We start from the raw sequence: 24,383 nt of genomic DNA on the forward strand, positions 1-24,383 counted from the left end.
TAATTAAGAGACTGGAATTGGAAACCTGCTTAATGTAGAGAGTTAATCAACTGGAACAAATGATAATCAGTTGACTTATTCCGAAAGTAGGCCAATGAAAATAAAGAAACCTTCATAGTATACGCTTTCACTGATTTGAAATAAACTTCTTTCATTGAGAAAAATACTTAGTTTTAGAAGTTGGATTTCTTACTTCTCTCATCCTTAGTACCCAAACTTTAATTTGAAATTATATTTTCATTTAATAATAATCAATTATAAACAAGGAGTAAGTTCTTCAAGTAAAACACCAATTAGCATTTTAAGTTCTATGATACGTAGATAATTGGTGACTACCGTTCAGTCGAAATATTTCCCTTGCATTTAAGCATAACTAATTTTTCATTGTTGATATAGAGTGAGCTCTCTTAATATTATCATAAAAAAATCGAATAATGTTAGTTGCTAGTGCCTATATCACAGCCGAGAAGGAGAATAAATATATTAGTTTATACCTTTGCTTAATACTAGAATTTCTATATGACGTTCTGCTTCTAAAGTAAATCTCATAGAATAATTTCTAACCGAAATCTACTAGCAATAGTAATAATGGATGTTTTGATATTGTCAAGTAAAACATATTCAATATTAAGAGTGCAAAAGCACGCTTCTAAGTTAAGAGAACACTATTGTAGGAGAAATAATCACCTAGTTGTATAAGTTCATTTTATTATGTTCGGTTAGAATTCGTTTTTAATTACCACATAGAAGCGTAGATCTAAGTTCATGGATACTATCCTCAATATATACCTGAATTATATGAAGATACGTTATACCTTTTCGCTAATTACTTTAATATTTTTGCACATTACAGTACATCGCCTCAAAATCTAATAAATTGTCTCAAAATGGACGTTATTGCATTGTTAGAAATCTTCATAACAACTATACTACTGAAGAATTAGACGAAAGATTTAGTTACAGTTTTACACAAAATACTCTCTGAAGTATTTTTCGTATGTTTCTATTAGTATCATGAACTTGCTACATTATACGTGTAGAGACTAGTAATGTGCCATTTTGACACATCAATTTGTATCTTTGTCTTAAACTGATAGCTCTCCGAGAAAACCACAAAGGTTGTACTTACTTACGCAATCATACATGGAAACATTTTGAAACAATACATATTATGCTGATTGCAAAATATTTCTAATAACAGTTTTATATGAAATTAATGTTTGGTAGTTATACCGAAACAAAATAAATTTATTATACCTGAATATTACTAACAACTCACATCCGTACATAAAATCTTGATTATATATGTAACAAACGCGTTGTACTATATATATTGAATAAATGATAAAACATTAAGACTATGATAAAATGGCGTATAAAAGACAGGAATGAGAATAAAGGTTTCTTCGATCAATAACATTGATTTTGTGGTTTAACTCCCTGGTTGGAAACACCTAAGTAACATTATTGTGAATATCAAATCGAATTTCTGTTTTTCTTAGTCTAATTATCACTCCTACTCTGCCCAGTTACATTAGTAAAATTTATCAAGTAGTATTAATATTTTTTCCTAATTTGTCTGCCTTACGTTGATGTGAGTCACACAGAAAGTAGCTTCAACCATAAGCAGGCAGAAAGTTTGAAAACAGTTACATAACCTCTATGAAATAATATGAAATAATAATGATGGGAAAATTGTTATTATTTCAAGTTTTGGTATAATATATTTATTGCATTTGTTCATACATTCAAGTGCTTTCCATTGCCTGTCATTTGACCAAAAAATTCATAATTAACGCACAATATGATGGGGTATTACTTATATTCTACATCACAATGATTAATTCTTCATATTATAGTAATGAAATATTGTCAATTATAACATGGATGATTGTTATTAATTTGATTAATTTCGCAACGTTCCTATCTTCAAACTTCCCACGTAGTGTAGTTTTAGATTGAAATCATCGAATATCAAGAATGAAATATTTTTTTTAAATAAAATATTTAGATTTTCTCCTGGAAGATTGTTGTCATTTAAAAGTATTTCGTATTATTATACAATTCGTAAAACTGTCTAATATGGAATCCGAAAGTAAAATAACTAATTTGATTTGAGTAAGAACAAAGACAAATGTGATACAAAGAAGCCGGCTACATAAAAATCGCTATTTTGTAGTGACAATTTAATAGAAATTGCTACTGTTATTAACCCTTTAACTGACACAATTTAGTAGCAAACATTTTATCTGTGGGACTAGGACGTAATTTTGATTTTTATCATTTTATTTTGATCGAATGTGCATACTGCATGTGTATAATCTTCGAAAACATAAAAAGTGCTTCACTTTGTGCACTTTTATATGTTATATATATTCCGAACATACATTATATATATATATATATATATTCCGGTTTGTAGATTGTAAACAAATATAGCAATGCCCATTGTTTAAAGTATATTGAAGCCTGGAGTTTCGCCTTTCTTATGTTTGTAAAACCAAAGAAAGAAAATGTTTTTCTTTTTATATTTCCTTTATAAAAGTGTCAGTTTGCAAGCTTGTACCATACAAAACAAATGTGTAAATTTTGTGTATAATTATTTGATTATTTACAAGAAATGACGAAAGTGCAATAAATTAAAACTGTACTTGGAACATTGGAAATTCATATGTATTGCAACACGAATTATGCCATAATAAAGTGCACTGTAAAATTAATACTTATCAAGTATACTGATGCCAATTACATAAATATTCACTGGGCCACTTGCTTAAATATTTCAATACATTAAAATGATTCCCGTCTGCTATCTCGATACCACCGAGCATACGAAAGCAATCAATGTCCGCCTTCCATAAATACTACGAGGCACGAATTTATATATAAAAAAAAGTTAGACATAGCATTAATGCCTCATTGCAGTTAAAGGGTTACTGCAGATTTTGTCCATCGAAACGTTGTTATATAACTTGCTCATTTCTTTCTAGAATCTAGTAATCACCTACAAGTAATGTATTAATTGGTTTCACTATTACCTTTCACTATTCCTATATTAACAAAATGACCCATTACGTTAACCCATGCTATAGAACAAACATTCAGAAATTATAAAACTATCATGATTTTCGGGGAAAATATAAGTGACAAACAAATATGTTAATACAATTCGAAAGCACTTGAAACTTAGAGTCCCATCGAACATTTGCAATTAGCAATAACCCAATACTAATTATTATATGCTGAGATCATGCAAGGGAGTAATATAGGCTGTTTAAGTGTTATTCCATTTAAATTAAGCTGATCCTTTTCCTTTGCATTTTGCACCCAATTAGTAAAACAGTTATATTCTAGTGCTTTGTAATATTATCTACTATCTGAAAATGAGGGTTCCAACTCCACTTCCCGTTCTATTTGTATTTGTTAAGGTTCTTCTTTGAAATATGGTGCATCCAACCTATGTTTCTTATCTACATAGTTCGAATCTACTGTGTATATGAGTGCTAAGCCAATAATTTCGGTCGTTCTTGCATGTATCAAACTATCAAGATGCAGTTGGAAGCAGTGACCTAAAGTAAATATGAGTTTACTAACAGTTCTCATTTATTAGTCATATAAAAAATCCACATCGCCGTACGTGTTAATGTTATTACGACACTTTCTTCTCATTTAAGCGAATGGACGACAAATTTCTAGCATTATTTGTAGTCTTTTGTAGCATTACATTGTATCACTAGTGACTTTATTAAGAATCTGGAAAAATTGAAACACTGTTCCCAGTATTTTAACTGGTTATACGCAAGCATTACCTTTTGAATCTAAACATATACAGGAACTTCTCTTGTTTCAATACAACAAACACAGTTCTGAGGTAAATAGCATTATTGAAGCTTCTTATGGTTTATTCTGCAATGAATATACCATTCTTAAGGTATTCCGACATTTTTGACCTTCCTGATGTTCGATGTCTTTTGTTCTAAGCCTTCTCGGTGTAATCATATGTCCATTCACTAACTAACATGGAACATCCGTAAGGTGTTGCATGCCGATTTCAATGAAATTTTGCAGGTAGATACTAGTGACCCGTATTTTTTCGTTTTTGCGGAAAGAAAGGTTTGAAGGGGCTTAAGCCCCTCCCGAAGTGTTTTGAAAAATGCTTGAAATGTCCAAAAGAACATAACCAATTTGCAGAAAAAGGCGTATACACATACTGGATAGAGTATTAAGGAATACGAAGTTTTTCTTTTGTGTGAGGAAAAGGTTGCAGAGGCGAGGAACTGTCTATATTCAAATATCTCCTAAAGTAATGGCAAAGGGAAAATTCGGCGAAAGGGTACAAGCGATTCCGAGGAAACTATGCATGCAGATACTAGACTTAAAAGTAAGAAATACATTTTTTCGTTTCTACGGAAAAACGGTATTAAGGGGCATAAGCTCCTCCCGAAATATTAAAAAAAAACATGAAATCTTCAAAAGAACATGAGTAATTTGCAGAAAAAGGCGTATACATATAGTAAATAGAAAATTAAGGAATACGGTTTTTTTTTCTTTTGTGTGGAAAAACGGTTGCAGGGGGAAAAGCGGCCCCCATTTAATATCTCCAAAATTTATGACAAAGCCCAAATTCGACAAAAGGTTACAATCGATTCCGAGGAAACTATTCATCCAGATACTAGACTTAAAAGTAAGAAATATGTATTTTTCGTTTCTGCGGAAAAAAGGTTTCAAGGGGCCTATACCCCTCCTGAATTATTTTCAAAAAGCTTGACATTTCCAAAGGAACATGAGCAATTTGCAGAAAAAGCGCATGTACATACTAGATAGAAAACAAACGAATAAGATTATTCTTTTTTGCAAAAAAAAAAAAGGTTGCATTGGGAAGAACGGTCCCCGTTTAAATATCTCCAAAAGTAATGACAAAGACGAAATTTGACAAAAGGGTACATGCGACTCCGAGGAAACTATGCATGCAGACACTAGACTTAAATGTAAGAAATACGTATCTTTTCGTTTCTTTGGAAAAAAAGGTATGAAGGGGCCTAATCCCTCCCGAAATATTTTCAAAAAACATGAAATCTCCAAAAGAACATGAGCAATATGCAGAAAAAGGCGTATAAACATAGTAGATAGAAAATTAAGAAATACGGGATTTTTCTTTTTTTGTGAGGAAATGGTTGCAGAGGGTAAGAACGGCCTCTATTCAAATATCTCCAAAAATAATGACAAAGGCCAAAATCAAAAAACGGCACAAGCGATTCCAAGGAAATTACGCATGCAGGTACTAGACTTAAAATTAAGGAACACGTATTGTTCCGTTTCTGCGGAAAAACGGTTTGAAAGAGCCTTAGTTCCTCCCGAAATGTTTTCAGAAAAGCTTGAAATCTCTAAAAGAACAGGGTCAATTTGCAGAAAAAGGCATTGTGTAAAAAAACGGTTGCAGGGGAAACAACAGCCCCCATTTATATATCTCCGAAAGTAATGACAAAGGCCAAATTCGACAAAAGGGTACAAGCTTTTCCGAGGAAACTATGCATGCAGATACTAGACTTAAAAGTAAGAAATACGTATTTTTCTTTTCTGCGGAAAAAATCTCTTTGAAGGGGAGTAAGACCCTTCCGAAATATTTTCCAAAAAGCTCTAAATCTCCAAAACCTTACAAACAATTTGCAGAAATTTCCAACATATATTTCTGGGGCCCGTATATCTTTCTGTTACGAGCTATGTATATGTGCCACTCATGGAGAAACTACACGTAAAAGAAAGAACTTCTGAAACGACATACGAATATCTTACATGTTAGTCTCACAGACAGGAAGGTGTTAAAGTGTCATTTACTGAAGAAACAATGCGAGAGATATGTATTCTGAAAAACGGTTTCAAAGGTTGAGTGCATATAGTTGTGCAGCAGAAGATATCAAGCTCTATTATGAAACATGTGTAATGTCATTTTGCTGTAACAAGCCTACGAGGTGGTTATGCTCATCGCTGCATATGAAAAGTTCGAACGATAGTAATTTCATCTGTGTGTGCAAAACATATGACAGATAATTGACAAGGCCGTGTGCAATTATACTTATCCAGCACTTGGCTTGTGCAATAACTTGTTTACTTGTGATAATGATACAAGAATGCCACAAAAGAACAATTCTAGATAATGAACCAGACGTGCAAAAAGAGATATCGATATCTACCTTGTGTACATAATAAGTAATCAAAAAGTTATGTACATTGCGTCAGATACTCATATCTGTATTATATACATTCGTTGTTCCATCAGCGTGTTAAAGAAGAGAAATCCAGCATGAATCCCGCTAACATTTTGCATTTACTGTTTGCTGCTTTTGAAGTGATACATCGACCAGAGTCGCCAATAACAGCACAGGAAGGGGATACAGCACGCATGTTGCAATGCTTGCTGGAATACTGGATGGACGATATAGTTACCTTCCATCATTTAAGGCATCAAATACCTGGCTGTGGGAGTTTGAATCAACCACAAAATCGTATCGCGAAAGGTGACGAAATTTATATCTACGACACATACTTCTGAAGCTAAAGAGGACATATTGAGAACCGTACATGCCTTTATTGACAATGCAAAACACTATATTATCCAATTCGGCCCAGATAATGTGTACAACTGTGATCACAGTGGTTTCCAACTAGAAATGCATGGCGGTCGAACTTGGCTGTTCAGGGAATGAAGAAAGTGGAAACAGTTGTCCAATCCGTGAGTGCGACAACACACAGTTATACAATACAACAGACCATCTCTGCCGAGGTTGCTAGCACCATTACTCATTGATCTGAAGGAGCCAACTGGTGAGTTCGGCCCACGCGTGCACAACACTGTGTTTCGCCCCCGTAAAGTATATCTTGCCGCCTCAAAATCAGGGAAACTCACAAATGAATTTTATCGTCGTTGGCTAGAGCACGTGTATTTTCCTACAACACAGCGTCAAGCAGTTCTTCTGTTAGACGCTTGGAGTGGACATTGTGCAAATACCCTACACTCCATTGAACCGGAAGAAAAAATACTGTTCTACTTACAATACCTGAAGGTTTACCTTGGAAGCTGCAACCACCAGAGGTGTACTTTTTCGCTTCTGGAAGACATTTGTGCGCCGCATTTCGGACACCGTTATCTTATAACAGTCTGATATTTATTTGCATCTACGGGATAACATAATCAAACTACAATCACTGACACATAATCAATTCTGCTCTGCAAGATACAAAGATGCTATCAAATACGCGTGGTATCACATTGGCTATACAATAGACAATCCGGCACAGTTTGAGACACCAGCAGAGTTCTCCTTTACCACGAATCACATCCCGACATGTGACATTTGTGGACAGGTTGCTGTGATTCGTTGTGGTTGGTGTTTAAAGCATTTTGTTTAAAGCATTTTTTGTGGAATATCGTTACTGTAACGCATTCGTTGCGTAAGATATTGTACTTAAAAACTGTTGGGTCCGTGTTATAAAGTGGTGGATAGTACTTTTAATATGTATTTCTTCATTGCACGTCTAACAAATGCCATTCTACTTTCAAACGAATTGTTTGTGCTTATTTGTAGATAGAGACATTTGTAAACTATTTGGATGAATTTGGTGGGGAAGTGGCTCTCCTTGCAACAGTTTTTCCAGAGGAAATATATTTTACTTGTATCTCTAGTATGTACATACGCCTTTTCTGCAAATTATTCCTGTCCTTTTGGAAATTTCGATTTTTTAAAAAAATATTTCGGGAGAGGATTAGCCCCTTCATACCGTTTTTCTGCAGAAACGAAACAATACGTGTTCCTTATTTTGAAGTCTAGTATCTGCATGCGTAGTTTCCTCGGAATCGCTTGTAAACTTTTGTCGAATTTGGTCTTTGTCATTATTTTTGGATATATTTAAATGGGGCCGCGGATCCCCTGCAACCCTTTTTTCACACAAAAGAAAAATCCCGTATTCCTTAATTTTCTATCTAGTATGAATATACGCCTTTTTCTGTTAATTGTTCATGTTCTTTTGGAGATTTCTAGCTTTTTTGAAAATAATTCGGGAGGGGCATAGGACCATTCTAACCTCTTTTCTTCAGAAACAAAAAAATATGGGTCACTTTGTTTTGTGTCTAGTATCTACGTGCAAAATTTCGTTGAAATCTGCGTGCAACACTTTACGGATGTTCCATGTAACAAGTGTATATATCGCCTTTTGAGGTGAGATTTCTCAAATTAAAGAACGGGAGTGTGGTCTGTCAACTCTGTGCTCACCTTTGTTCCTGAATTTAGAATAATCAACGGCATTAGGATCCCAAGGTATCAACCCGCATGCTCTAAAATCGTTAATGATTACTGCAGGTCTTAAATAAGTTTGTATTACATTCTGTAACACTTCGGCAAAGTTTACCTTTGTGAGTACACAATTAGGATTTTTCCTGTACCAATCGCTAACAGCTTTCTTCCAACCAGATTTTATTGGTTTAAAAGCAGCTACATCAGCTGGTTGCAAAAACGTGTCGAATTTCGGTAAAGGACAATAAGTTCTATTCCTAGTTCTCTGGAAAGCAGGCTTAACTGATAAGTCAAGTGAGTTTTATGGTCATCAACGAAGAGAATGACAGGGAGCTGATCCCCCTCTTTTACAATATAAGGATAAAATATATTTGCTATATATTCATAAAACACTTCAGATTTCATCCAACCGTTTTCACTTCTACCAATTCCCCAACCTTCAGGAGCAGAGTTTATTATTACACTTGGAATTATTTTATATGGATAAACAATCATTGGCGGACACAACTTACCATTGGCAGCGAAGCAGAACATCACTGTCAGATTTTCTTTGGAAGAGGACGTTTTTACGTCGTAAACGTTTTTATCACCTTTGAATGCAAGAACTTTACCGCTCGAAGAGCAGACATGAAAATTAGTTTCATCTCCGTTGAACACTCTCCATGGCTGTGTTATGATGTCTTGCAGTCCTGATTCCTGTAAATAACTGTATATTTCCTGAAACAAACTGAGAATGTCTTTCTCACTTATACAAGCAATGGCGTACGTTACATCTTCTACAGTGCGCTGAGTCAGTTCCGGATGTCTCTTTAGAAAAGCCTGCAATATTGTAAAAAGAAAATAAATTAGTCGCTCTAATAAACTAGAAATAAAGTTTAGAAATTTAGGCCCTATCTTTAAATTTTAGGTTTCCGATATAAATTTCTACACTGACAACAACATAAGAAATCACGTTTAATAATGCTATGAATGTCACCAATACTATTATTGCCATCTCTTAATGGTCGACTAATGTTTGATTCCATGCAGTTTGAATTAAGTTTTTGTAAGTGAATACATAAGTATTCCTAAGTAGAAACATAAGTATTAATACAGATATCAATTGGGCTTACCAAACAATAGTCTCTTCTTCCTCTTTAGATAAAATAGGGGAAGGACCAAACGTGTTCTTGCAATCGGGGTTCTTTATCTTATATTGTAACGTAGCTCTTGGAATTCCATATTTCTTTGCTATGAATCTCTGAGATGCTTTTGTTTCATGTAACTCACTCTATCGTAAGGCATTTTAGCAACTGTTGGGATTCTTGCGATTACGACTGCAAAGCCTGAAACAGAAAATCGAGAAATCAGAACTGTACATAGTGATTGGCCACCCGATATATTTAGTTATTGGCCACCATGCCAACAACTGGTAAATACATTCAGATTAACGTGAGAAAAAGATATGTTTCATAAAGTGCATAATAAAGGCTAAAAATATTTTTAAATTGCCACATTTATTAACTGTCCAAATACATAGTAATTGGCATACGTGACCAATGACTGTAAATGAAGAGTAATCAGGTAATAGTTATTAGCCACCCCCTGAAAATGAAGAAAATAAAAAAATAGATATCAGAAATTCTGTTATATAGTGCGTCAAAGCTTAAGAAATCCATTATCATCAATTACCACAAGAAAACAACTTTAAATCCTGAAAGCGATTGATTTATTGTTAGAAGAATCCTTAAGAATTTCCTAAGACTTACCTAGAATTTCAGACTGATCCGCACATGTCTTCACTTCCGAAACTCTAGCATTACAAAGGCGCAATCTTGAAGAAGAATGACAATTTTCAAACAAAGAAAAGACAATCGCCGTCCGCTTTAGCAACATAATTACGAGAAATTTCGAAAAACGTCCTTATTATTGTACTTTTAATCGCAATGTGGCCAATCACTATTTGATGGCCAATGACTGTATGCTTTACCCTATTTATAAACTAATATTTTGTTATTATCTAATATAACGTTTATTCTAAAACCAATGTAAAAGTAAATACGTTAAAATTAATGTAGGCACACGTTTCAGTATGTGTGAAGCGTTGAATGAAACAATAACAGTAATGATTTTGTAATTTAAATAAATTTTAAGTAATTGTTTTATTATCATGGGTGATCACAAATTATTTATTAAAATTTAAAACAGTAAGTGTATTTACTTTATTTGTGTTTTCCTATTCTGTTCAGTGATTGAAATAGAAAATTTATGCTGGTAGTAAGTGTCGTCTCCTATGTTAGGTTTCGCTGACACTTGAACTTTCTGTACAAGTGATTAAATATTCCACCTTGATGGCCATAATTGCGATTAGACAAGTTTAGAACTACAAGTTAGAAACAACAGTTTACAAAGGTTAATGAACATTTAGATAATACTACATTAGTTTTCAACACATTCATCACCAAAATACAGAGACTTGGTATACTGTAGGTCCAAAATTGTTATTCTGAAGTTGATAAAGTCAACCGCTTTAGAATGGAAGCAGTGAGTAGCGTAGCAGTCACCCCCAATATAGTTTAGCCAAGAAAGTATCAATCCAGCAGGATTGATTAACGGACAGTATCAAATGAAGATAGTTTACAATAATGAGGGTAGGAGTAATTTATTGTAATTTGAATTTTATTGTTCTCTAGGGGCCGCGGTTGTTCAGTGGTAGAGAGTTCACCTGCTTGCGTGGGGTCCGGGGTTCAAACCCTGCTCCCGCCAAGGGAAGTTATTGCTGGAAAATCACCGTGTGCGTGGATTACTTCGGGGTTCTCCCGTTTCCTCCTACCTTCTTCATTCCACCATTTCATTCGTTATTCATCATCACCGTCCCCTTTAGCCTAGCCGGCATAACGTGGGACGTAAAACGTATAAATTTAATTTTGATTATTCTCTATCAGATCTTCAATGTTAATTAGTTGTCGACTTCTCATTTAAAGAAACGGTTTCAGTCTTCGGGTTTAGTTTGTAGCTTGCGACAAAAAAGCATATCCTACTAGGTGTGAGCACATAGTAATTTGATTAAAGTATTATTCACCCAAACAATTTGACTTTGTTACATGGAGGCAGGGTGGCTCGCTTATAGACTACCTACTTCTGGTTTATGGGCGAAGTATGTTTGAAGTTCATAACATAATATATATAAGTATTCTGGGGAGTTCTTTTAAGAACGAATAAAGTTTTCTAACAAAGTTTGCATTACTTAAGTATATATTTTCGCCAAACTGACTTTCAGATTATCGAAAATCGTTTATAAATGAACTCTGGATCATCATAAATAATTTAATAATTAGGAGATTGGAATTGGAAACCTGCTTAATGTAGAGATTTAATCAACTGGAACAAATAATAATCAGTTGACTTATTCCGAAAGTAGGTCAATAAAAATAAAGAAACCTTCATAGTATACGCTTTCACTGATTTGAGATAAACTTGTTTCATTGAGAAAAATACCTAGTTTTAGAAGTTGGATTACTTACTTCTCCCATCATTAGTATCGGAACTTTAATTTGAAACTATATTTTCATTTAATAAGAATCAATTATAAAGAAGGAGTAAATTCTTTCAAGCAAAACATCAATTAGCTTTTCAAGGTGTATGATACGTAAATAATTGATGACTTTACTGTTGAGTCGAAATATTTCCCTTGCATTTAAGCATAACTAATTCTCCACTTATTTTATAAAGTGATCTCTCTTAATATTATCGTAAAGAAAAGAATCCAATAATGTTAGTACCTATTGTATATATCACATCCGAGAAGGAGAATAAATATATTATTTACAGTTTGCTTAATACTAAGAATTTCTGCTTGAATTTCTGCTTCTAAAGTAAATCTAATAGAATACTTTGTAACCAAAATCTACTACCACTACTAATAATTGATGGTTTGATATTCTCAAGTAAATAATATTCAATATGAAGAGTTCAAAAGCAGGCTTGTAAGTTAAGAGAAAACTATTATAGGAGAAATAATCACCTAGTTGTATAAGTTCATTTTATTGTGGTCGGCTAGAATTCATATTTAATTTAATATAGAAGCGTAGATCAAAGTTCACGGATACTATTTTCAATATATACCTGAATTTTATTAAAATACGTTATTCCTTTTGGCTAAGTACTTTAATATTATTGTACATTACAGTAGCTCTAATAAATTGCCTCACAATGGATGTTATTGCATTTGTGAAATCATAATAACCACTATAAAACTGAAGAATTAGACGAAAGAGTTAGTTCCTGTCTTACCCAAAATTCTCTCTGAAATATTTTTCGTATGTCTCTATCAGTATCATGAACTTGCTATATTATAGGTGTAGAGACTAGTAATGTGTCATTTTGACACATCAATTTGTATCTTTGTCTTGAACTGATAGTTCTCCAAGAAAATCATAAAAGTTGTACTTACTTACGCAATCATACATGGAAGCATTTTGAAACAAAACATATTATGCTGATTGCAAAAATATTTCTAATAACAGTATTACACGAAATTTAATGTCTGGTAGTTATACCGAAACAAAATAAATTTATTATACCTGAATATTACTGACAACTTCACATTCGTACATAAAATCTTGATTATGTATGTAACTGGCGCGTTCAAGTCTATATATTGAATAAATGATAAAACATTAGGACTATGATGAAATGGCGTATAGAAGGAAGGAACGAAAATAAAGGTTTTTCGATCAATAGCATTGATTATAACTCCCTGCTTGGAAACGCCTAAGTAACAAAATTGTGAATATCGAATCGAATTTCTGTTTTTCTCTTACGTTTAATTATCACTCCTACTTTGCCCAGTTACATTAGTAAAATTTATTAAGTAGAGTTAATATTTTTTCTATTTTTTCTGCCTTACGTTGATGTGAGTGACACATATAGTATCTCCAACCATAAGCAGGCTGAAAAGTTTGAAAACAGTTACACAATCTCTATGAAATTATTTGAAATAATAATGTTCGTAAAATTATAATTATTACACGTTTTGGTATAATATATTATTACATTTGTTCATATCTTCTAGTGCTTTCCGTTCCCTGTCATTTGACCAAAAAATTAGCGCACAATCTGATGCGGTATTACTTATATTCCAGATCACAATGATTCGTTATTCATATTATAGTAATGAAATGTTTTCAATTATAGCATGCATGATTGTTATTAATTTCAGTAATTTCGCAACGTTTCCACCTTCAAACTTCCCAAGTAGTCGTTTTAGATTGAAATCAACGAATATCACAAAAGGATTTTTTTTGAAAAATAAAATATTTAGATTTTGTTCTGAAAGATTGTTGTAATTTAAAAGTATTTCCCGTTATTACACAATTCGTAAAACTGTTTAATATAGGGTCCGAAACAAACCTTGTAGTAAAATAACTAATGTGAATTGAGTAAGAACAAAGACAAATGTGATACAAAAAAGGCGACAACATAGGTATAGCTATTTTGTAGTGAAAAGTTCATACATGTTGCTACTATTATTAACCATTTAACTGACACAATTAATTAGCAAAAATTTTATCTCTGAGGTTAAAAAGCAATTTTGATTTTCCTCATTTTATTTTGACCGATTGTGCATACTGCATGTGTCTGATCTTCGAAAACATGAAAAAGTGCTTCACATTGTGCGCTTTTATATGTTTTATATTTTCCGAACTTACATTATATATATATATATATATATATATATATATATATATATATATATATTCCGCTTTGTAGGTGGTAAACAAGTATTGCAATGTCCATTGTTCAAAGTGTAGTAAAGAGTAGAGTTTCTACCTTCTTATATTTGTAAACCAAAGAAAGAAATTCTTTTTTATATTTCATTTATAATGTGTCACTTTGCAAGCTTGTACTATACAAAACGAATGTGTAAATTTTATGTATAATTATTTGATTATATATAAGAAATAACTAGAGTGAAGTAAAATATAAAGATACCCGTAACATTCGAAATTCATATGTATTCCAACAAGAATCATGTCATAATAAAGTGCACTGCGAAATTAATACTTTACCAATATACTGAGTTCTATTACATAAGTAGGTCTTCTGGGCCAATGCCTTAAATACTTCAATACATTAAAACGATTCCCGTGGGCTATCTCGATACCACAGAGCATACGAAAGCAATCAAAGTCAGCCATCCATAAGTTCTACGCTGCACAAATTTATACAAAAGAGTGAGACCTTGCGTAAATGCCTCATTGCAGTTAAATGGTTAGTGCAGATTTTGTCCATCCGAACGTTGTTACATAACTGCCTCATTTCTTTCTAAAATCTAGTAGTCACCTACAAGTAATGGTTTCACTATCCCCCTGTTAACAAAATGATACTTTACGTTAGCCTATGTACAGAATAAACATTCAGAAATTATGAAACGATCATGATTTTCGGGGAAAATATAAGTGACAAACAAATAAGTTACTGCACAAAGCACTTGAAACTTTGAGTCCCAATGAACATTTGCAATCAACAGTAACCAAATACTAATTACCATATGCTTAGATCATACAAGATAGTAATATAGATTGTTCAAGTTTTATTCCATTTAACCCGTAAGTACTATGGACCGTCTCTCAGACCGCTGCGACTTTTTATATCATTATATTTTCCACAGTTTCACTACTACAAGTGGATCTTTTCGTCTACCTTCCTGTCTAGGAAATGGTTACATATTCTGAAGTTCGTGTTATAATTGATCCCCTGTGCGCGGCGCTGGAAGGGTCGAGCGGTCTCACAGACGTACTATAGTAGTTACGTAAGTATTTTGCTGATCAGTTGTCTTTCATTATCTACTGATTATTAGCAGTTTTGTGTCTTACTGAGTGACACGTCTTGCACCACACATCAAATAATGACCCAGAGACTGGAAAACCTGAAATAATCATATTTTATAACACGAGTAAAGGCACGAGTAAAAGCAAAAAATGTACAGATTACACATCAAGTCGTCGAACAAGACGATAACCATTGACAATTTTCTTTATGCTGGTGGATGTTGCGTGTGGTGCTAATGCGTATGTCTTGCATCAAGTCTACGCTAAGTCCACAGTGATGACATAACTTGATTTCATGAAAATGTTGGCAAAAGGACTTGATGGATCTCACATAGAACGTAGATTGTTCATCGGACATCTGCCACGTGAGCTGAGTTTTTCAATCAAGAGCATACTACAGCTTGAAAGTGTGTTTCCCACCATTGCGCACAAGGAGTTAAAGAGGAAAACATAGTGGTCTGTCAACTGAGTTGAAAGCGGAAAGCAAAGATATTCATTCGTCAGCGGTGTGGGGTACCGATTTCCTTGCAGTGCAGAATAAAAAAGATATAAGCGCCTACCTGAAGAAAGTGTATGCTGTCACACAAGTTAGTGTGGTACTTTCTTTACCGGCGAAACGTATTTTCTTTACTTTCTCCATCATATAAGAACTCAAAATAAGTTTCATTCATTACCTTTTGACTACAAAAAATGTAAGAGTACAACTAAAACTCCTGTAAGTTTAAAAAAGCTAAAATTCCATGTTTTTCTCCGTTTTTACTGTATTTTCTATTCTTAGTGCATCTATAAGAACAGTGCATTTTAAATTAGTGTTATTTTGACTACATAGAAACGGAGAAAAAATGAATATTTCAATAATTACAATTTTAGAATAACAATGAAAGCATTGTTGCAAATTTTGACTATGTTCTCTTCCTCATTGTTTTAAAAATATAAAGCTTTTATTACATCGTGAAATTACTATGTTTTATTTTTCTATAAGCAACTAAGATATATAGGATATCATTTTAAAAAATATGCAATGAAACTACTACTCTGGAAATGTGAAACAACAATGCGGTCTGACAGACCGTTCCATAGTAGTTACGTAATTCTTTTCGTCCATAGTACTTAAGGGTTAAATTAAACTGATCTTTTTCCTTTGCATTTTGCACCCACTTAGTAAGACAGTAATATCCTAGTGCATTGTGAGTATCTGCTATTCTGAAAATGAGGGATCTAACTCAATTTTCCGTTCCATTTGTACTTGTTAATGTTCTTCTTTGAAATATGCTCCATCTGACCTATGTTTCTTTTCTACATATTTCGAACCTACTGTGTATGTAAGTGCTAAGAAATTAATTCCCGTCGTTCTTGCATGTATCAAACTATCAAGATGCATTTGGAAGCAGTGATCTAAAATAAATATGAGTTTACTAACATTTGTTATTGATTAGTCATATAAAAAATCCTAATCGGCGTATGTGTTATTGTTATTACGACACTTTCTTCCCATTTAACTGAGTCGACGAGAAATTTCTAACGTGGTTGATTCACATTAGTTATAGTCTTTTGTAATATTACATTGTATTAGTAGTGACTTTATTAAGCATCCGGAAAAAATGAAACACTTTTCTCTGTGTTTCAATTGGTTATACGTAAGCATTCCCTTTTGAATCTAAACATATACAGGAACTTCTCTTATTTCAGTACAACAAACCCAGTTATGATGTAAGTAGCATTAGTCAAGCTCCTTGTGGTCTATTCTTTAATGAATGGGTAATATACCATTCGTAAAGCATTCAGACATTTTTGACCTTCCTGATGTTCGATGTCTTTTGTTCTGAGCGTTCCCAGTGTAATCATATGTTCATTTACTAACTAAGAACTGTATATATCCCCTTTTCGGGTGAGATTAAAATATTTTTGATATGTCATATTGATCTGTGAAGATCTAGATATTAAGTCAAAGAATCAACTATGGATCTCTACATGTAGACTTACCAGGGAAGCTGATCCATTTTTCAGTGTCTTATTAGCTCTTCGTGAATTCACATTTCATTGCGTTCTCTACATAACTCCGTTTCCATAAAGAGTGTATGGATAGTTTCTCTGTTATGATTTACTAGCATTTCACAATTCGCATACACATCATTCGTATTTACAGCGATGAGTCACTACTTGGCGATCAGGTCGAGGTGATTTGACCCCCATCTTTGTTTACTGAGAATAATTTATCAGCGAAACATCGTAACTTTTATCTTAATATGCATATTATTATTATTATTATTATTATTATTATTATTATTATTATTATTATTATTATTATTATTATTATTCATTTACACACACTAAAGCTGACAAAAATATTTAGTGGAGTTTCAGTACTAGTATGCAGTGTGTTAAGAGAATAAAACAAGAAAAAATAAAAAAAGAAAAATGAAAAAGAAAAAAAAGAAGACTTTCCAAGAAAGTAAAAACAAGATGTGCAGTATGCATCAGCTCTATTTGCTAAAACTATTACAACAATACAAGACATGTCGTATGTTTCAAATATGACAAATTGTGATATTTTGTGTACACATAACTTGAGCTTGTGTAATGTAATCGTCTATTAGTAATACAAGCACCTTTTTATTAGAAGCATATACGTTATCAGAAGAATACGAATTATCTCTTGTAATATTTGTAATATGACGTAATATATCATTCACAATCCTATATATAAGTAATAGAGAACTGTAATTACGTGAAGAAAAAGAAACAAAAATGCATTAATACATATTCAAATATAAATATCGATTAATGTTTCAGATAATATTTCAATTCGAGATATCTCCACTCTCAATTTCTCTCGGTTAGTATGTGCATGTCATCTCATATCAGGGTGGAGAACTTTGAGCAAAGACAACTAATCACACACTTTGCTGTAACAAAAGAACTTTAAAATTATTACACTGGCTTACAGTGGATTTGAACCCAAGACAATCCCTCGGCTATTTTTTCACTACTGACGAAGCCTCCTAACTCGAGAGTTATGTCATTAAATGATGGCAAGCGCGAGAAAGGACGTAAAAGAAAGTTTTAATTAAAAAAATAAAATAAGCAGAACAACTTTCGGTTTCTCGAATGAAGGCTTAAGTAGTCTTATCTCGGTTAGGACAACCCTTTGGAGAAAGTTTGAGTGTGATACAATATTTGTTTCCTACACTAGAAACCTGTGTATCTTGGTGGGAATTAAATTAATTACTCCGAAATATAAAAGAAGCATCTTGTATGGTAATACGTATAATACATTACTATCTCCCCCACAAAAAATATTCAATTTCGGCATTAATTAATCCTTCCCATAATCGATGTTATGAGGAATTAATTCATACAATTTCTATCCACTTCGTAATTTAATAATATTTAACGAAACTGTTGAAGTAGAAAATATGAATAAAATAGTTATTTACAATTATTTTACTGTATCACTTAACACAACAAGCTGTAAAATGATTTAGTAAAAGCGAAATCAGAACAAATGCACATAGTTAACTACTCAACGTTAATGAATGCAAAGTATTACAGCTAGTGTCAGATATTAAGTTTGTTACAGAAACTTGCGTTGTGTATTGTTGGGTTAGTACATATCGCACTTGACCACTGAACTAGCCAGTAGATATCTAGGGTTCGAAAATACGCCACACCTATTTTATGACTTTTTTCCTAATGCTCCTTAAAAAAGGAATCAGAAAAGGAAGCCAACGCTTCAATCATTTCCATTTGCAGCTGAACATGTGATCCTTCTGCTTCAATAATACGTCCAACAAACATTTCTTCATACTTTTTGTTAGGCGGAACTATGTTCCTGTAGTCTGGTGTGTGGATCGTATGCTGAGTGTAGTACGTTCAATTCCTGTTCAAGCATGTTTTGAGTGTTAATGTCTAAGTACGTTTTTGTTTTATGTGAGTAAGAGTACGGAACATCGTAGACAGTGTCTAGTTGTTGAAAACGAGAAGGCTATTTCTTGGCGGCTTTCATTTTTGTCATATATGAGTGAATATTATCATTGCCTACCAAATATCCATGTTGGATTAAAATCTCTATTAAACTTGATTTGAAGAAAGCGATAGGCATTACGTGTCACATAAAGAATGCATGTTTTCGCATGATAGTATCTTCTGCCCGTTACTATGAGAACAAAATAGATACACGAACAGTTCTACTAACTCGTGAAATAATTAAATGTTATAAGGTTTTAAAAGCTCAGTTCTTAACCAAATTGATAAATGCGCAATATCTCTCTTTGCAGTTCACACAAGATAGTAGAGAGATATCGTAAAACTTAGTAAAAAGAAGAGAGGACAACGTTCTTTCACAGCGTGGAACTTAAAGGAGCAGTTCGACTTAGAAATGCATTTTTTACAATTCATTTCCATTTGTAGAGTTGAAAATTCTAAAAGGAATTGTGTTTGTTTGATCGCGATACGTTCAGTCGTTAGCGAGTAACAGAGGAAGAAAGATTTTGTGATGACGTCATAGGTGGGCAAAGAGCGAGAACAGGCTTACATACTACACAGTGCCAAGCATTTCGTTTGAGAGGTGCGGTGGCACGTTCTAAGTGCGGTTTCCTTTTCCAGAACTGATTGCAAAGACTTACAAATATCATCTGCATGTAGAAAATGATATATGATGGTGGGCTGTACAAACGTTTTTATATTATAAAACGTATCCTATAAAGCGTGAGTTCAGCGTTTCAAAAAAAAAAAAAATCGAAACCAATATGTAAATAGATGGCGGACGAGATTGCTGCAACACCTAAGTACCTTTTCTTTAATCATTCTTCCGATTCCCAAACATAAGTATGTTCATTTTCACGTTTTGTTGCAATTTTTAACGCTGACCTTATAATTTTGTGCTTCAAGGTATGTACAGGAGCGTAACATATGAGGCAAAAATGAAATAACATCTGTAAAGTTTGCCAGAATACGAAAAACACTTCACCGGTTAAATTTCTTTTATTCTCATAGCTGTCCGCGGAACAACTCTCATCACCCGTTTCATCATCATTGTCACATGATACAGAGAAATTAAACGATGGATCAATGTCTTGAGGAACAGTCATCGTCACTGTTTCCTTCTACAAGCCGGTATATTTCACTCCCTAATTCATATTGTATAGCTTATTTCTAAAGCAATATCTTCAGAATCATGAGTGACATCGTCTCTATTACCCTCTAATGCTTCGTCTTGACTACAACCATCAATTGCGTCTTGTACGATATTTGTATGTTGGTAACTGGACATAGATCGGTGCTTGTTCAATGGCTCGGATTTTAAACCTTTCAATAATATAGTTGGAACAGCATTCTTCATCAGTTTGCGTGTAAATAATTATCCTGGCATTAGCCAGAAGTGGATGTAGACGGTAAAAACTCAGGGGGGGTCAGAACTCAGACTATGATATGTACATCATGTTTACTAAAAACTTTCAAAAATATCTAAATAATAGCTTAAATCAATTTTGTCACTCAAAAACTGGGGGGGCCTAGGCCCCGGCCCCAGCCTAGATCCGCCACTGGCATTAACTTTTCTTTCAGTAAACTTGACTTCTCGAAGACAAGCTCTTCAAGATGTTTGGAACACGAGTAATTTTATTTGGTTTCTTTCTTTTTTCTTTTTTTTTTTTTCATTGATTTTCTTGGGCCATAATTTATATAGATCCGGTGATTTCTCACAACTTAGAAACGTAAGAAAAGATACTTTACGTCCTCAGCTTTAATTGCACAAGAATTACAACCGAAAACACAGCAGGTGTTAGGCATTTCTACTTCACTTCACAGATACAGCACGCGCTGTACTAACATGTGTTTTCTACTTCACACTAGTGTTTCTTGCAGGAAAAAAAAATCCGGGGGGGGGGGACACTTAGTATTCGGAGAGGCACATTATTTTTACACAGTACTATTATATTTATTACATTATAGACGTATTATTTTGGTCTCCTCCGGGGGAATCTCTCAGAGCTCCGGGAGACAGTGCCACCCTAAAAACATGTCTGGAAGAAACACTGTTTCGCACAACAAACGTAATTACTGCTCTCTCTCTACTCTTTTTTTATACTAATGCTATAGGAAAAACAACTAACAGAAACTTCCCTCAAGAAATCAACACAGAGCAAGACTGCTAACAAATCCAAAACACAATCTATTAAATCCAATGCACTATTAAAGGTTTATCAGCTGCGTACAAGGGAGTGGTTGCTGACTCACATTGAGTTTCTCGCGTCCCACCAATGACGTCACCATTTACGATTAATCAAAAACAAATGCCTGTAGAAGCTGAACGAGACGGCCTATCAAGATATAAAAAAATACGGGTCTCTTATTTTTTGTTTCTCTTTCTATTGCATCAAACTTGTTTTTAACTCGAACTGCTCCTTTAAGGTTATTGCCATATATTTGTAGAGTAGATGACTGTCGATATGATGTTCCGTAGCTCATTGAATCTCTGCAGAATTCATGCCCACGTCCGAATCTTTGTCCTACTTTCTCTTTATTTTAACTTCTATTGATCAGGTAAGATTCCAGTAAAAAGGAAAATATGGTTGCAGTTTAAGATGTGATTCGATATTATGCAAGTATTTATTTGTTTACTTATTTATTGTCAATCGAACAAAACAAAGTTTAATTTTACAAAACGTTTCTAGATTTGACTATTAGTAAAGACTATGAATAACAATACTGCTCAAAAATAAATTGAACTCTTTCAGTTGTAGTCCATAATTAGCTCCGATCAAGGGGATGGATTTCAGAGGCTTTGTTGTGTGGTCAGCAGATAGGCTTCCATCATATATATTATTGGAACTTAATATTTTTTTCGTTTAAATATAAAATATTCATCTTTAATTCTTAACAAAACAGGGATCATCGTTCGAAATGTCACTAAGGCATTACATTTCGTTATACAAAGAAATTTTTTAAAAAATAACAATATATTTATACTCGCAAATGTCGAAAATAATGTGACAAACAATTAAGAACAATTCTATAATAGTAGCAAACAATGGTTCATAATCAAATAAACTGCAATGAAATGCAGGATATTTGAAGATAGCAAAAAGATTTGCAGTTCTACGCTGAAATGCAATTTTCTTGAATAGATGTGGACACCTCACCTTGAAATACACACCTTGAATTTGATTTTCGATACAATCTGAAATATGTGAAGAATTTTAAACCTTGAAGAAGGCAACACAATTTTGACTTCCCATGGTTATCATATTGTTTTTACAATCTGTTTAGAAAATTACCTTCGACTTGCCTCGATTCGTATCGAGTTTTAGCTGGCCCCATGTCTATATCTACAGTTACAACTAGTAACGTCAACATTGCATTAGCAAATGTAGCAACTGATGAAATTGAATAATGCCAAAGGCAAAGCTTGCTTTGCTTGCTAGAACCTATTTCGGGTACACTTTTCTATATCAAATAGCTTTTTGTATTTTCGTTACGTTTTTGAATATTTCTGAAGATATTACAGAAAACTTGTTATCATATCTTAATGTTTGGCCTAACTGATACGAAAAAAATATTTCGAAGAAAATGGTCCCCGGAGATTTTTCTAGAATATATTTTATTAGTTGCAGTAGTTGATTTGATTTTAGTGTGCGTTCAGCAGTGAGCCTATATTAGAGGTGTATGTACAGCTTAATTTGTTACCCGAGTTGAATTCCTGCTGGGAATTGAATTCCACTTTTAGAACAAAGTTTCTGACTACAGTCGCTTCTTACCCGTTTGAGTTGAAACAAACCTTGTGTTACATTTTTTAAAGTATTGGTAAAGAGTGATGAAACTGGTTAAGAATTTAATGACCTGCAAGTAGTCAGATCTGTGACCCATTATGAGCCGAGCAAAATTGGAGACAACGGAAATGAAAATGTGTATGACACAGAGAAGATAGTCCTGCATGTTTAGGGGCTAGCATATGTGCCTGTTGTTCGTGTAATCTCGGGTTCGATTTTCATTGGGAGATAGTTAAAACGGTTCTTTAAGTAGCATTTATTTTCATTGATTGTCCGTCTCCTTTAGCCTAATTTTCATTTCATTTTTAGATGCAATTCGAACAACAGAATTCTGCAATCTCTTCTCACTAAATTTATAATTGTCTTTCACCCTTGATGTATGCGTCTGTGTGTCAAAAATAGCAGTGAGATTTAACTACAAGGTCCATAAGAGTATAAACCCTTGAGAATCACAGAAAAATATAAATTATATAATTTTAAGAAATTGTAAAATTCAATCAAGCAAGCGAGTAAGATTTGTCATGTAGAATGCGTTTATTGTCGTGTAGGGATGTTGAAAGGAAGTAATTGATACAAGATCCTAATAAAATGGTCAAAACAAGAAAGCAATTTAACTGTTTATAATGAATTTTGAACATATTTGGCACGTGGATTGGCTTGGATAGCTTTTATTATTCACTTTTTTGCTAGAAAAGGAGCTTAAATATTTTGCAAATAACATTTTCATGAATTTATTATTCTCCTGCGAAGAATGGGAATTTTAATTAGTTAGTTGATAATCTTTATAAAGAACTGTGAACAGTGAAAACGTGCTTTAAAATTCAGTCTAATGTAACTATGGGTCTAATTATTCAGTCTAATGTTTTTTACATGTTTCTTTTTACACCCTGGATTTAAAATTTTACCCAGGCAACACTTTTAAAGGAATTGTTGATTCTACTTCATGAGTTTCAGAGTATATGTAATTACTTTTCCAAACTTATATCAGGAAGCTATACGCATAATGTTAAGGTAGAAAAATGAAACGTAATTGTAAGTAACGATGCTTCAGCGGAAGATCACCTTTTATACCCAGTGTTGCGATTGTTCTTTTTGGCTCTTTAGATTAATTGCTACCCGTGGCGGATCACAAATTAATCTCACAATGTTATAAGATCTTCTCACAATCTAATGAACTCTAAGATTGACGGGTTGGAAAGTTGTGGTTTTAATGAAACTTGCAGCATCGAGACTATATGAGACATTTGCCTACAGCTTAACGTGGGATCCTGAACTAGAAAAATCATACCTGTAATCGAACCCTGGTATTCCGCACTGAACACTATTGACAGAGTTGACATTCATTTTTCGCATTTTCTGTTGCAACATTTTTTAAAGTTCATGATCAATTGTTCATTGTTTTTCTTAGCCGAAAGATCATAATCATAAAACGATACATTTATTCTGTACCTGACACGTACTTTTCCAGATATAAGTTCGAGGACGCATACTGTGTTTAAATTTGATAATAACTT

The sequence above is a fragment of the Thermobia domestica genome, chromosome 14 (genome assembly GCF_964235325.1).
Source record: "Thermobia domestica chromosome 14, izTheDome1.hap1.1, whole genome shotgun sequence".
NCBI classification, from domain to species: domain Eukaryota; kingdom Metazoa; phylum Arthropoda; class Insecta; order Zygentoma; family Lepismatidae; genus Thermobia; species Thermobia domestica.